Source organism: Prionailurus viverrinus, chromosome X (genome assembly GCF_022837055.1).
Source record: "Prionailurus viverrinus isolate Anna chromosome X, UM_Priviv_1.0, whole genome shotgun sequence".
NCBI classification, from domain to species: Eukaryota; Metazoa; Chordata; class Mammalia; order Carnivora; family Felidae; genus Prionailurus; species Prionailurus viverrinus.
Window position 1 is genome coordinate 1,695,824 of NC_062579.1, and position 13,452 is coordinate 1,709,275.

General features: G+C 42.3%; 1 pseudogene; it reads right to left on the reverse strand.

The window, feature by feature from the left end:
* Nucleotides 1-5,087: 5,087 nt before the first annotated feature.
* LOC125157690 (trifunctional enzyme subunit beta, mitochondrial-like) overlaps nt 5,088-13,452 on the reverse strand; it is a 96,189-nt pseudogene continuing 87,824 nt past the window's right edge.

Sequence of the window (13,452 nt, forward strand, 5' to 3'; positions counted from 1 at the left end):
AATAATTACTGAGGCCTCAGCAATCAGGGGAAGAATGCTTCAAATCATATATACTATACTTAACGAATTTGTATTGTTGTGTAGGGACTATAGGTCCTGGTCTAAACTTCGGAATACTGATGCCAATGTGGAAGGAAAGGAATACTCTCAGATGAAAAAGTGACGTGTGCATTTGAGAAATTCACCTGCTCTTTTTTCTCCTTCCCATTCCCCAAGTGCTAATAAAAATTGAGATAAATTTTTAGAATAGATTTTTTTCCCTCTTGCTACTGTTATCATCTTTCATAGCAGTGGTATTTCAAATTCTTTTTGAGATTTTTATTACACCTATGGGGGATATGAAGGAAAAAAAATAACAATGTGCTTTTGTCTGTTTGTTTTCTGAAAACATCAACAGGTGGCTCATGAAAAGGATTCTTAGTTGTAATAACATTTTACTATGGTACATTATTAGTGGATGATGGCATGAGGTGTTCATTTCTGTCACAGTCAGGAAAACCAATCCCTTGCTGTGCTCTCAATTTAACTTAAACCTTATGATTTCATGTTTTGAACAAACACCTACTTAATTTCTGGCACTCACTTCCTCCCACTGACAGCAGATGCCTGGTGGCCGTGATTATTAACTCATACAGTGATGGCCAGAGGAAGGCATTAAGTCAAACCTTGACTTCAGGATAGTGAAAATCACTTAAAGTGTAGCAACACTTACCCATATTAGTGAAAATATGTTATATCACAGAGTCACGTAGTTTAGTTTTTTCACAATACTGGTTCTTTCTTTTTCCTTTGGTGTATATGCATGAATCCTTCCTTTGGGAAATACACAGGTTTTGACTTTTTACTAAACTTAATGAAAGAGGAATTGAAACACAGAGTGACCTACAGATAGCTGCGATGCTCCTGAATCGTGGGTGCTCTTTGAGTATTTCTTCTCCATATACATCTGGGGAAGTTGGCAGCAAAGTCACATTCTGCACAAATGCTTCTTTCGGAACATGCAGTTGTACTGATGGGAGAAACGCAACAGATGCTGATTCTGACGAGCACAGAAGACTTGCATCTCACGTGAGGACATCCATGCAAAGTCGGAACGTCAGCCTGCTGCGTTAACGTGTTGTTTATATTCCCCTCCAACAAATGGTATATGACAACTTCCTTCACATCTATTCAGTGTCAGGTTTGTGTTGTGATCTTCTGAATGTCAGGGTCAGCCTCACAGCTTCAGGTGAAATAATACCTACAGAAAATGGCTTGTGTGCACATAAAGCCTGTGTCTACACTGAGGGAAGGGGCTGGGATCTCTCCATTTGCTCCTTTTCAGTCCTCCCTGTACCTACTTCCTTGTGGTGTGGCCAAGGCCAACACCAGCCATCACTGATTCATAGGGCTGACAAGGCTTGTGTTCTTGGGTCTTTACCACTCGATTTTACTTCCTGCTTGTTCTTGCCGCATGTGATGTTGCCCTGTATTCGCAAGGCAAGTGACCTCAGATTCAGTCTTAAGGCTGCAGAATTTTCCAGTGCACACAGCTCTGTTGCCATATCCGGACAATAGCCACGCCCCGAGAACAGCCACGCCCTCAGAATAATGACGAATCCCAGTCCCCACCTCCTGCCATGCATCTTCTCTTGTTGGGGCTGCATAGATCCAGTATTTGGATCTATGGACTCTTGAGGATGTACCGATGCTGACCTGGAATTGAGCCCACATGCTAATGTCTCCTTGTCCTTGTACACCTAAGTTACTCAAACATCCTGGCTCATCTTTAGCCTGATCAGTCTAAAGAAAGCAGTTTAACGCATGACAGTGAACTCTACAGAGCTTGAAAATTCAGTTTAAAGGAGTTATGTCTCATGTTTCAATAAAGGACATCTGTTTAGCCTTACACAGTTAATTGTCGATCAATCAAGGCTTGAAAGTCCTTTGAAACACGTGAGAAGCAATCAATTATATTTATTAAAAGGTTCCTTTTAAGAGGCGCCTGGGTGGCTCAGTCGGTTAAGCGTCTGACTTTGGCTCGGGTCTTGATCTCATGGTTGGTGGGTTCGAGCCCCGCGTCGGGCTCTGTGCTGACAGCTGGGAGCCTGGAGCCTGCTTCTGATTCCGTGTCTCCCTCTGCCCCTCCCCTGCTCATGCTCGGTCTCTCTCTGTCTGCCAACAGTCAATAAATGTAAAAATAAATAACTAAATAAAAATAAAAGGATCCTTTTAAGATAAAAGTCACTAAAATAGTGTCCAGAATATGCACACACGTATTTTATTAATGTGACATATTGTGTAGTATTAAATAATAAATAAATATTTGGTAATTATGAATAGAAAAAGACCTCTAAAGTTACAGAGGTCCAAAATGTGTGCCTATGAGTAGCACCTGTATTATTAGTGTCAGAAAAGCACACAGTATAAAAATATGCACCGGGGTGATATGATTTACAGAGTTTGTCACTGTCCATTTCCAGAATGCATTGTCACATTTCTCACTGCTGAGAAGTCCCACTACCACATGGCAGGATGGCAGGATCAATGCTCATCATTAACAAGGGGTGGCCAAAGCCCAGGAGCCAATTCATGTTTGGGGATCCCTTGTTTCCTCCAGAATCCTTCCCCTCCTTTCCTGAATCTCATGAGGCTATGATTCTGTGTCTGGCATTGTGTGTGACTCACTCCGATTCTCCACACATCTTTTCCTGCCTGTTCAATGCTGGTGACATTCCTCAACATTGGACACACTGGTAAAGTGATGTTAATACAGTGGGTCTTTCCCACACCCAGCAGGACATCCTGGTTAGCTCCCTATCGTTAGAAAAGTCCCCACTGCAAAGCTCTACCCCAGAGGGAATGCAGTCAGAGGGCTGAGGAGAATCACAAATCCAAATGTGGGCACAAGGACAGTGTCGCATTTGGGAGTTGGCTGTGGTTTAACTCATCCAATTGTCTCAGTGACCTCCTCCATCCATATTGGCTGTTACCTCTTATTTAGTCAATCTGCACTATCAGTACATTGGCTGAAACGCTCCGGAGAGCATTCCAGGTTTCCGCTCAAAATGTGCTTCCGAATGAGTCTGGGCAGCCCTCTCCTGGAAGAGACAGAAGACCCTCCATTTTGGCTTCAGACCCTGATTCCAATCTTGGCTGTGTGGTCCTCCTGCAAAGAACATTCATGTCTCACTTTCTTTCTCTCCAGATTCTACCTTATTTCAGTGTGTTCCTGTGAAATGTGCAGTGAATGTAAAAAGGTTTCCAACACAGAATACCTGCGGGGCTCAGTCGATGAAGCATCCAACTCTTGATTTCGGCTCAGGTCATGATCTCATGGTTTTGGGATCGAGCCCTGCATCAGGCTCCATGCTGACAGCGTGGAGCCTTCTTGGGATTCTCTCTCTCCCTCTCTCTGTCTCTCTGCCTTTCCCCCAACTGGTGCACGTGCTTACGTACTCTCTCACTCTCCAATTAAATAAGTAAGCATTAATTATTTTTTGTCACGCATTGGCATGGATCCAGGCATGTTCCTCCAGCTGCTGAGTAGTGAGGAGGTAGCTGCAGAAATTGTGGCTAATGAAAATCTGAAGGTGAACTGAATAGTGGAAGGTAAATATGTGCTCACCTAGTCAATGGAACAAAGGTATTCTAGACTAATGGTTCCCTCTCCTACATCGAATCTGTCACCCTTCAACTACAACCTAGACCTTCAGAACATTCTCTTGAAACGTGAATCATGCATTCACTTTTATTGATCACCTCCACTGAGAAAGGCATCGTGCTATTCATCAGGAGTATCGCTTTTGGGGCACCCACGTTGCTCAGTCCAACTTTTCGTTTTGGTTCAGGTCATGGTCTTGCAGTTCATGAGTTCAAGCCTCACATCAGGCTCTGCACTGACAACATGGAATCTGCTTGGGATTCTCTCTCTCTCTCTCTCTCTCTCTCTCTCTCTCTCTCTCTCCCCTTCTCCCTCTCCCTCTCCCTCTCTCTTTCTCTTTCTCTCTCAAAGTAAATAAATAAAAACCTTGAAAAACTTTTTAAAAAGTTTTCACAGCATCTCAGTAAATATTAATGACTCACAAATCCCCATCATAGACTTCGGGAATTTACCGATACCCTAAACTTTTTTTTATTTAAGAAAAAATGAAACACAGTATATAATTTCTTTCATTTTTCTTCAATGCTTTTTCACTTGATTAAGATTTACATGGTACTTATGTGCCTAAATACTTACTGTACGTTTTTAGTGACATTTAAACTCTGAATTATCTTTTCATAAGTTTCTTTAGGCACATTGGTTTCTATTTTATAGGAAACCCTTATCTTTACGTCACAAATAGGAAGGTATATGGTTCTAAATTTCAGGTAACCCTCTTCCCGAAATTGCAACTACTCATTTAGTCTTTAATGAAAACGGAAAAACCAAAAACAATTGCATTAACGTGTCACTGTGTAGGGGCACGTGGCAAACTCAGACAGTTGAGCGTCCAACACTTAATTTGGGCTCTGGTCATGATCTCACAGTTCTGAGATCAAGCCCCCATAGGGCTCCGCACTGAGCGTGCAACCTATTGAAGATTCTCTTTCTGCTCCTCTCCCCCACTCTCTTTAAAATAAATATAAAAGTAAAATTTTATTTTTATTTCTTTTAATGTTTACTTATTTATTTTGAGAGAGACAGACTGAGCAGGGGAGCAGCAGATGGAGAGGGAGAGGGAAGATCCCCAGCAGGCTCCACAGCTGCCAGTGCAGAGCCCAATGTGGGGATCAAACTCACGTACTGTGAGATCATCACCTGAGCCCAAACCAAGAGTTGGTGGCTTAACTTTAAGCCTTTGGCACCCAGACACCCCTAAAACTAAAAATTTAAAGGTATCATTGTATCAGAATCTGGTGACTAAGAAATCCCTCAAAGAGCAGTGAGCCAAGATTACTGGGAGACTTGGAACACTAGCAAGGCTTAACTGCAAAGAATTTAACAAGTGGCCACAAATTTTCCTACGAGGAGCTAGGAACTGCAGATTGCATTTGGTGATACATCTAAATGGCATTGCCTAGTGGTACTGTTGCACAGAAACTCCAGGTCACCTCCTCTGTCTCTATTAATTTGGATAAGCTCCCACTAGCAAAGCATGACCCCGCCCTCCAGTTATACAGGCAGCCAGTAAGCAATACTGGTCTCCATCCTTCCATAATCTGTCGGCAGCTGTCATGACCAACCGGCAGCCGGTGGTTCCAAATGAGTGTGCCAGGGACAGCCCTCCATCCCAGTTGTTAATCTTCACCAGAGGAGGTAATCCAACCTTGGTGTTTCTTCCCAAGTATTTTGCAAAAGCCAATCTGTGACTTTAAAATCAGCCACCATCTGACCTGAGAACGCTTCCTGAGACTCAAAGACATCGGTATCATACGTTGTTAATACTGCCTTTTCCGGAGCTTATGGAGCATATGTTGACCCAAGTATAAATGGATCTTTTGCATCCTGAGGCACATGCATAAAATCTCTCAAATATGCCTTCGGTTTATAACATCTGGCCAGAGATTTTTTCCTCTGCCATCATCAGCGTCTCTGAAGCACCACCAGTCAGGAAAGAAGAATTTGTAGCTGAATGCCCTGATCTTTGAGAACTGTATCTTTTCCCGGTAGTCTGAAGGGGACAATATCAGCTAGGAGTCCTTCATCCAGTGCCTTCTTGGCCAGGCTGTGCAAGTACAGCACGTCCTCACCCTGGTCCAGTCAGGAAACTGCAGAAGCGGTGGCCAGCCCATCTGCAGAGTGGTCCATGGTCTCACCAGTGCAGAACTCCACCAGTGCGGGGAGCTTGGATGATAGGAAATTCAGACTGACCCAGAATCTTGGCCTTATTGAGACCAACCATCATTTTCCTTACTTCCCTTGAGTGGTGAACAGGGACGTCAGGCAGTAACTTCATGACCACATCACACTGCCCAGAAGCAATCCATCCAATACCTGTAGTTATGGTTGGTTGGCAGAGATGAAAGGCATGGTGACCGTGGGAGCAGGAGTCTTGTCTGAGAAGCCAGCTCGGAGCCCAGCCTCTCCAGCCACACTGCCAGTTTTCATTTCCCATGTAACTGTGCCAAAGATGACCCTATCAGCGGCTTCCTTTGGGGCATTGGTCTGACGCTTCAAAGCCAAAAGTGCTGCTCTATCCAAACCATGTGGCATCAGATCCTTCGCTGATGTGTCTAATTGCAAAAGTGGAATGTTAACACCAGCCACCACTGCGATGCTCCTCGTGTTAGGTTTGGCTAAGGGGTTCTTTAATTTGGTCTTGGCGACTGGGGCACCCCTTGCTTGGAGGAACAGCTTCGAGGTCTTATGGAAAATCTGAGGCCCCATTCTAGTGCACTGGCAACATTTTTAAATGTGGCAAGACTAGACTATAACTTATTTCTTAAGCAGAAGAAAATAATAGAAGTACTTGAAGGTCTGAATCTGATTTTGTTATTTTTTAAATGTTTATTTTTGAGACAGAGAGAGATAGAGTGTGAGCAGGGGAGGGGCAGAGAGAGGCAGAGACAGAATCTGAAGCAGGCTCCAGGCTCCCAGCTGTCAGTGCAGAGTGTCATCGTGCTTGAACTCATGGACCGCGAGATCATGACCTGAGCCGAAGTCAGACACTCAACCAATGGAGCCAATAGGGCACCCCTGAATCTGTTTTATAGACAGACTATTTCTAGAAGTATTTAAATATGCTCGTTTGGAGTCTCAGTCTTTGTACTGACCTAACGCTTTTCAATATATACCAATCGGTGCTGACTATTGGTTGATCAATTCAACAGTTGGGAATGATAGACTGTTCACGATACCCTCTATTCTTGACTTTTATTTCTTTTCTTTGTCTTTCTCTTTTTCATATAGTAAGGTGGCAGAATAAAACAGCTGGATTTTTGTGTATGTAGAATAATCTTGAACTATTTGATAGGTCACAAATCCTCCCCCTGAGATCTGCGTTCATAATTCCATCCTGTAAGGTATGTGTGCATACACTCATGCACACACACATACACATATATACACAGACTCATCAAAAGCTGATGGTCAGGGGCGCCTGGGTGGCTCAGTCAGTTTGGCATCCAACTTCGGCTCAGGTCATGTTCTCACGGTTTGTGGTTCGAGCCCCGCATCGGACTCTGTGCTGACAGCTCAGAGCCTGGAGCCTGCTTCCGATTCCGTGTCTCCCTCTCTCTGGCCCTCCCCCGCTCACACTCTGTCTCTCTCTCTCAAAAATAAATAAACATTAAAAAAAAATTTTTTTAAGTTGATAGAAAATAAATGATGGTTATTGGCTTCTTCATATACATTTTTACTCAGGTGGAATTATGAGTAAACAGTTTGAATCAGCACTGAAGGCTGTTTCATTAATGTCATTTTTTTTTGAAACTCTATAAAACTTCCTGATAATTATTATTTTCCAGTCTTTGGATTCTTCGCTTCTGGAGTTCTGCTGACAAATTTGCTTTCTCTTCATTTGTTTGATACATATATCTGGTTTCTGTGCTGCAGTAAAAATGCCCACTGAGATTTTTCTTCTTGTTTTTTCCCTTCTGTGAAGAATTTTTGCAGAGCTCCAAAGGACATACAGAAAATACAAGATAAGCTACTGCATGAAATAAAATTCATAAAACGCCCTTCCCGAGTGGTTCTCTGAGAAGCATGCACCTCTAGTTTCTGAAGACTGCCAAGTTTATCTCTTTGATTCAATGGTACGAGCCACCCTCCAATTTCGTCCTGCGGATGTAGGATAGTTTACTTTTCAAGTCGGTCATAAAACACTCTGTTTATAAAGTACTTAGCTACAGTGCACCATGCAAAGAATAACGTGATAAAACACACAGAAGCTCTTTCTTAAGGAATTTGATTTTTGAAAGCATCACAGCACAGTGAATCATCCTCAAAAATCTGCCCTGCAGGATTCATGGTTTCAATTAACGAACGGTTTCAAGGGCCAACACTCCAAAATTCGCCAACTCAGGCTGACATCTGCTCTCCCGTCCTACTGTCTTTGACAATAGAGCTAAACACAGAATCCATTTCCCAGTTTCAAAAAGGCAACTATTCACACCAGTTGCTTGGTTAACATGTTTCATCATACATTAGCCAGTGATCCATCAGTGAAGTTGTTCAGAATTAATTTTGTGACAATAAATAGCACATGTAGCAGACATGATCTGGAGTAGGAGTTCCCCAAAGGTTTCACAATGTTGCAACCATTGACATTGGGGCTGGGCAGTGCTTTCTCGGGGGACTTGTCCTGTGCTGTGCAACGTATTACACAGCATCTTTGGCCTCTACCTTTTCCATACAGGTAACCAACCAACCCTCGTCTGCGTTGTGATAACTGAAAATGTCTCTAGACACCGGGGAGGGAAAATTTGCCCATGTTGAGAAGAGCTGGAATTCTCAATTTCAAGATTTTTAAAGCACTATGTTAAACCACCCTGGGGGATTCCAATATGCAGCCAACTTGGAGAATCAGAGGCCTATTCCTTCGTGGCTCAAAGTCTTGTCTCCAAACAGGGATAATCCCATGACAGCTTGTTAGGCATGTAGAGTGATGGGCCTACAGGATCAGAATGTGCATTTTTCCCAGACCCCCCAGGCCCTATCCGTGAATATCAGGTCTTCAAAGCATGTTCCTCTCTTGTCTGAGAATTCTCCATAACTCCCAAGTCCCGCCAATTGGGCAGTCCCTGCTTTGGTCAGCAGGTCAGGTGGGAGAAGATACGTGGCTCGAGTGTCGGAATTGGGGCAGAATCCATTCCTAGCGGAGAGTAAATCAGATTTCCCCTAGAGAGTTTATGTAACTGGAAAAGACTCAAGAGTTTGTGTGGGTTCTTGTTGGAAGACAGGAAGGAAAGGAGCTGAACAGAGCGGTGTGTGGAAAATGGCCGATCATGGAGGAGTGCCTCTTGTTTTTGTTCTGCAGAGCTTTCTCCCCTTTCTTTCTTTCTTTCTTTCTTTCTTTCTTCCTTTCTTTCTTTCTTTTCTTCTCAGCCCTGCTTTACAGATTTTCCTTTGCCACCAGCTGTTGCTGAACAGCGCATCAGCAGATTTTGAGTTCGCCTGCGAGGGCTATGCTCCTCATGACCAGTTATACCCAGCCAAAAAATGATTCTATTTTAATCAACGTGGAGTGGGGTGGGGGATAAAATAATGATAGTAACACTATGCCATTAAGTTGATAATGAAAATTCTATAGTCACACATTGTTGCTTCAAAATTTCTGAATGGCCATGTGATGACAACATTTAAAACGGGCATAAAAATGGACAAGTACTTTACTGCCTAATACTGTTTTAAAACAAACACATATTTGTTTAAATATTTTAAATGAACACATATTTGGAAATAACCCAAAAGAATGAAAAAGGAGAGTTAAAAACAACTCCGTGCTAGTGAATAAATGAGTAAAAAATGTTTTGTAAACTGATAGAAAGATCTTACAGCCATGAAAACATGTGGCTGGAAAATGTGTGGCTGTATAAGGAGGGAAATGTGAATGAAATACAGAGACGAAGCTTTGTTGTTTAAAAAAGAGATTGTGGGGGCGCCTGGGTGGCTCGGTCGGTTAAGCGGCCGACTTCGGCTCAGGTCAGATCTTACGAGATCTTGCGAGATCTTACGAGATCTCGCGAGATCTCGCGTGATCTCGCGTGGTCTCGCGAGACCTCGCGTGGTCTTGCGAGACCTCGCGTGGTCTCGCGAGACCTCGCGTGATCTCGCGTGAGTTCGAGCCCCGCATGGGGCTCTGTGCTGACCCCTCGGAGCCTGGAGCCTGTTTCAGATTCTGTGTCTCCCTCTCTCTCTGACCCTCTCCTGTTCATGCTCTGTCTCTCCCTGTCTCAAAAATAAATAAAAAGTTAAAAAAAATTAAAAAAAAAAAAGAGATGGTGCACATTTTTAGTTTTTTGTTTTCATAAAGTTAGTCAACCCACGAGAATGTGCATGCGTTTCTAGGATACAGGAGACCTTAGATAGAGTGTGATTGTCTGTAAGACTTAGATGGCACAAATTCAGGTAGCATCTTGTTTTAAGTAGTTTTCAATCTACAGTAAAGATATAATGGTTTCAATGTAATTGCTTCAAGCATACCCAGGTGCAAGAAATAGGAAACAAGTTCTTTGTCTATAGTATTGGATGTGTTTCCAGAAACAAGTACTTTGTAGCATCAGATGTGTATCTGAGCCACGTTTAACCTATTGCTTATTTATGTTCTCACGAGCACAAGTTTGGATGTGGATAACTTGGGTGTGCCTGCCTTCAGAAGCTTGATGCAGTTAATGTGACTTTTTGAACTCGGCAGTATCTCTAAGCCTCTACCTCTTGAGGCATGAAATTAGATGGCTAGAACAGTGGGGCACAAAGGTTTTATTAAAGGGACGTTAACACACAAGACTGAGTGGAGTGCCTGGCAAATTATTCTCACTTAATGGATAGCAGGTGTCATTCTCATTGTTTCCAATTATGTCATCAACAAGTTCATATGTGAGAAGATAATTGTGTGGTCAGTGCCTTCTTTTTTACAGATTTTAAGCGCTAGTGTTTTATTATGATTCATAAACATTAATATTTTACTATTTATTAATATATTAAGGCATACTTATTAAACTTCAATTGATAAAGATGGTTTAATGAAATTGATGGAAGAATACCCACTGATCTTTGAATTACTGTTTGAAAATCTGGCTTGATTAGATACACACAAAGATCAAATTCCTTTTTTAGAAGCCCTAATGGAAAAGTACAAAGTTTTTCTCTAAATTTTTTTTCTGTTATTACATTTAGATGACCTAACCTATTGGAATTACTTAGAACTCTAACAAACCAAATTGTCCACAACTTCTGTATGCTGTTTTTTATTCCCTTAGAAATGTGTTCCCGGTGGGGTGCCTGCGTAGCTCAGTTTGTTAAGCGACCAACTGAATTTCGGCTCAGGTCAGCATCTCAGGGTCATGTGATCAAGCCCTGCGATGGGCTCCTCTTTGAGCGCAGGCCTGGTTGGGTCTCCCTGTCTCCCTCTTTCCCTCTCCCCCGCTCATGGTCTCTCTAACCAAAGAAAAAATAATGTCTTCCTGGGGAGATACCAGCACCACAGTAGTTTTCAATGTCTACTTCCTGTTATAAACCATTCATTTTCCTCCAGCTCAGGATTGCTGTCCTGTAACCTAACCCACAGCACATGTACACACCCATCTTAGCATATTTGCTTCACCCCTAAAGACATTGGGGCAGGTGGAAGTGATGAAAACAGGATAAGTGCTCCGGCTCCTTGATGTGTTGTGAATAATAATCTTTCCTTCACCTCTGACCCAAGATCTCACGTATTCTGCCAACATCCATGAAATGGTGGCAGGCACCTCACTGAGTTGCAAAGAGGGAAAAATTGAAAATCCTTCAGATCTTGATGTGCGTAGGAGTCCACATCCTTAGATACTAAGTTTGAGATGTTTGTATGGCACTTAGGAGTAAGCATTCTTAGCATTTAAAAGTTTCACTTGTCACAATATTGTCTCTGTTCTCTTTGCAAAGATTTTATTTTAAGTATCATTTATTTATTTTGAGAGAGAGAGAGAGAGAGAGCATGTGTAAGCGCAAATGGGCAAGGGGCAGAGGGAGGGAGGGAGAGAGAATCCCAAGCAGGCACCACACTCAAGAGGCGCCCTACACGGGGCTTGATCCCATGACCATGAGATCATAATAAGCACAAATCAAGAGTTAGTTGCTCAACTGACTGAGCCACCCAGGCACCCCTCTTTGCATAGATTTTCAAATCCACCTAATCTATGTTTTTTTACACTATTTCCATTTTTAAATGATTTTTGAAAGATTTTATTTTTAAGTGATCTCTACACCCAACATGGGGCCTAAACTCACAACCCAGAGATCAAGAGTCACACAATGTTTTGCCAACCAGGCACCCCTACACTGCTTGCATTTTTAATTCTAATCACCCAAGATCAGATCCTTGGTTCTTTGTAAAAAAAATTTTGAGTGTGGTTACATATATACATACAAACCAATTTTTATATTTTCTTTTTGCAAATCATAGGGATTTCTTTTATTTTATTCTCAATACTAATTAAAACAGTTCTTTTTTTAATTTTTTAATGTTTATTTTTGAGAAAGACAGAGCATGAGCAGGGGAGGGGCAGAGAGAGAGGGAGACACAGAATCTGAAGCAGGCTTCAGGCTTGTTGCTGTCAGCACAGAGTCTGAGTTGGGGCTTGAGCCCACGAACTGTGAGATCATGACCTGAGCCATCCAGCCGCCCCCTAATTAAAACAGTTCTTAATGTTAGCAGTTGCATATTAGCCTAAACAATGGGCATTTTAAAAAAAATCCCAACGCCTCCCTAGAGCAGTGTGACAAAATCTCTTATTAAATCTCTTAATGCAGTTTGTAATGTGTTTCCCATTTTTATTTTATTTATTTATGTTTATTGATTTTGAGAGAGAGAAAGAGCATGTACACATGAGTAAAGGAGGGGGATAGAGGATGTGGAGAGTGAGAATCCCAACTGCGAGATGTGGGTCTCCATCCCACAAACCACGAGATCATAGCCTGAGCCAAAATGAAAACTCAGATGCTTAACCAACTGAGCTACCCAGGTGCCCCAACGTGTATCCAAATTTTAAAACCATTGGACTAAAGTTGCAAACGGAGCTGTCCTTGCCATGCCTCGCTTGTGTGCTTCTCAAACTTTAAGGTATGTAAAAATCACGTGGTGATCTTGTTAGGTTTCAGACTGTCATTGTTTGGAGGGGGAGCTGTTAATCTGCACCTACAGTAGGTCCACAGTTGAAATCATTGTTCCTGCCTCAAGTTGAAACTTTGAGAAGCAATATCGTAATGGCAATTCCTGCCAAAGAAAGCTAAAGCAAAATAGTATGAAAGAAAGAAAGAAAGAAAGAGAAAAAAGAGAGAGAGAAAGAAAGAATGAAAGAAAGAAAGAGAGAGAAAGAAAGAAAGAAAGAAAGAAAGAAAACATGACCCAATAATCAAACATTTCACCTACTGAGATGTAGAACATGCTTTTTATTTATTTTATTTTTTATTAAAATTATTTTTAATCTTTATTTTTGAGAGAGAAAGAGAGACAGAGTGAGAGCAGGGGAGGAACAGAGAGAGAGGGAGACATAGAACCCAAAACAGGCTCCAGGCTCTGAGCTGTCAGCACAGAGACCGACGTGGGGCTTGAACCCATGAACCGTGAGATCATGACCTGAGCTGAAGTCAGACGCCTAACCGACTGAGCCACCCAGGCTCCCCACATGCTTTTTAAATGACCTTTTTTTGGTGAGAGCACTGAGCAAAAATCGGAATCTAAGAAAAAGATAGAAATGGTTATGCCAGGGTGTCAGCAGACTGTCAGTGTCTATCCAATGCACTGAGTTTTGCTACCTAAATCAGCGTCTGGTACAGAAAAAGCTCACAGAAGT